The sequence below is a fragment of the Lupinus angustifolius genome, chromosome LG04, assembly GCF_001865875.1.
Source record: "Lupinus angustifolius cultivar Tanjil chromosome LG04, LupAngTanjil_v1.0, whole genome shotgun sequence".
In the NCBI taxonomy this organism is placed as follows: domain Eukaryota; kingdom Viridiplantae; phylum Streptophyta; class Magnoliopsida; order Fabales; family Fabaceae; genus Lupinus; species Lupinus angustifolius.
The window spans coordinates 19,681,727-19,684,698 of NC_032012.1; positions in this window are offsets into that span (position 1 = coordinate 19,681,727).

The window sequence follows — 2,972 nt, forward strand, 5'->3', positions numbered from 1 at the left end:
CAAAGTGGCTTGGTATGGGACCTGTACTCTTGATTTATTTCCGACTAGGTTATTGGGAGGATATTGGTGTGAGGTGGATGATCATGACATAGCATGCATATATTGTACTTGTGGAAGTGGATTCTCACATTTGAGTTACAAACATCATGCATCATCAACATTATGCACATATTATTACTTATGGTTATGATATTGGTTTATAAAATGTATGTTGATATATTATTGTTTCTATTGATAAATGGTGGGTTGTAATGTCGGTGATAGATAATATATGTGTATGTTATTATTTGGAGTATGATCTCCACTTATGTGTTATTTCATATTCGAGTGTAATATTCTGAGTAAGTCCACGCCGTCAATGAATTATATTCATTAGATGTCTTACTCTCTCTATTTCTCTTCTTTTCTATTGCTTGCTTTTCGGACGTGTGCTCGTCAGGTAGACAGCTTTGCTCGGATTTGGAGCTACCCGTTCGTGATTTTCCAGGAGGGGGCATGCAGAATTGAGGAGGGGCAGTACCCTAGCTTTGGAGTTAGCCACTAGGAGTTGCTTATCATTTTGTGACTTTTGAAACACTGAAGGCTTCAGCTTGTTCATGTCTTTGTTTAGTGTCTGTTGGCTATGATTAATATTTCCGCCCTTTCTTGTTGGATATGTATATTAAGTACTTATGATCTTTTATATCTATGAAGATGTATATTCAGGAAATGTTGTATCATTTCAGTTACCGTTAGGTAACCGGTTTTGATTTCTACGTTATATGTTACTTAAAGTGATGTCCCGGAAAAGAAAGGTTTTTAAAATGAAACAATTTTATATCACTAATTCAAAAAAAATATTACCCATTTTTCTGCAATGTTTTTGAGAAGTATTTTTCGGGGCGTTACAGGTTAGGTTTCGCGGTTCGGTTCGGTTATGTTTTTAAGGAGCCGTTTATGTTCGTTTCGATTTATGGTTTTATAAATTTAGGAAGCATTTGAACCGAACCGCATATTAAAGAAATATATACTAGGGGTTTGAGAATAATGTTTTATTCTTCAACCAATTTTCTAGCTTAAATTATCAATTTTTGTGTGAATTGTAGTGTTATATATGTTACTAAATTGGTATTAAGTTAATATTATATATGTTATTAGTTATTAAATTGTTTCTAGTGTCTTATGATTTGGAAAATATTTTCCAACTTATGTGATATTGAGTTTGAAACTAACATATATCATATATTGTTATACATGTATTGTTACATGTGTCACTAATTATGAAATGTAAGGTTATACATGTAATTATTATATATTTTACTAATTGATATATATATGTTACTAATCATGAATTGTATATATGATTCATAATTTTTTATAATAATAGTAGTAATGTTTATCCTTTTATGGATAAACAATATCTCTTGTAATACATTTTGAATTTTCAATTGATGCAAGATTTTTTATAAAAAAGTAAATGGAAAAACCGGGAACCGAACCGAACCATTCAAGAGCGATCTAGTTCGGTTCGGTTCTTATAGTTAACTTTGCGGTTAATTGAGTAGAACCGAACCACATGTTTTTGATCGATTCAATCACTAAGATGCACCAAAAACCGATCCGAATCGAATTTTTACACCCCTACATAATAATATTAGAATTATATTATTTTAATAAAAAATAATTAAAAAACTAATAAACATTTAAATTATTAAAGGGCAGTTAGAATAATAAATAACGCTATATAATTTCTGTTAATGACATAACTTGAATAAGATGTTGTATTATCATATAACTTTTAATAAAATAAAAATATATTATTATATTAATTTTAATAAATATAATTATATAAAATTACAAAATAAATAAAATAATATGGAGTAATCATAAAATAGTATTTTATTGTATATTTAAGCAAACAATATAAACTTGTTGTGGCCCAATTTTCGATGGATAATCGATTACAAGACTTAGAAGAAATAGAATGTTATTCCAATCTCTCTCAATTAATTTGGAATTGTCGTTACATTTTCTACGGTCAAAACATAGAAAATTCTCTTTCATTGTCATATTTAAAAACAAGGTCATTACACTAGAGTTTTGAGCTTGATAGTTGATTATGGATCAAGAGATAAATTAGCACCCCACCTGCCTATGAATAGTTAAGAAAAAACGTTAACATGCATGACCCCTTATTCTTCCTTTAATATTGTTACTATTATTATTATTTATATTTTACATTTAGTTTAAATTAATTAAGAACATGTTCATGTTTCGTTTTTACAATTATTACATCTATACTAATATATAAAGCAAATACATGTTATAACCGCCAAATAACCGTCAAAATGGTATAATTTCTTATTCCCTATTTTACCCTTTCATAATTTCTTATTTCTAAAATTTAATTTACATTTAGAGGGTCTTAAATGTATATTACTCCCATTTGTAACTTCCAAGGCATATATTTTCAAGGCATATATTTAATTTTACACTAAGAAAGAAGGTTGATGAAAAGAATGAATTGCAGTTTTAAAGAAGTTTATGAGAGAAAGTGGATAGAACACAGAGAAAGTGGTAACAATAAAACAAATCACCCCATTCTCTTTATAACTTCTACTACATCTATGTTCTCATTCAATTCTTCCTCATCCACTTTTCCAACCAATTTTTTTCCACATGAAATGAGAAATGTCAGGTATGCACCGAATTTATTCCAATTATGTGATTATACTTTGCTTACCTTCTGTTAAGTTATATGTGTATATACTGTTCTCATTTTTTCTTATTCGTTTACATTTTGTTTGATGAAATGCCAAAGTGAGTTATATTATCAAATACATTTGTTACATTGCTTAAAATACCAACTTTGACAAAGGCTTAGAATCTCCTTGAGAGATGGTGGGTTTATTCCTTAAATTTTTTTGCAAAAGTTTTATGCCTACTTAAAACAAAGTTAAGTACAGTATTGTTGTGTTTTGCTCCATTGTATA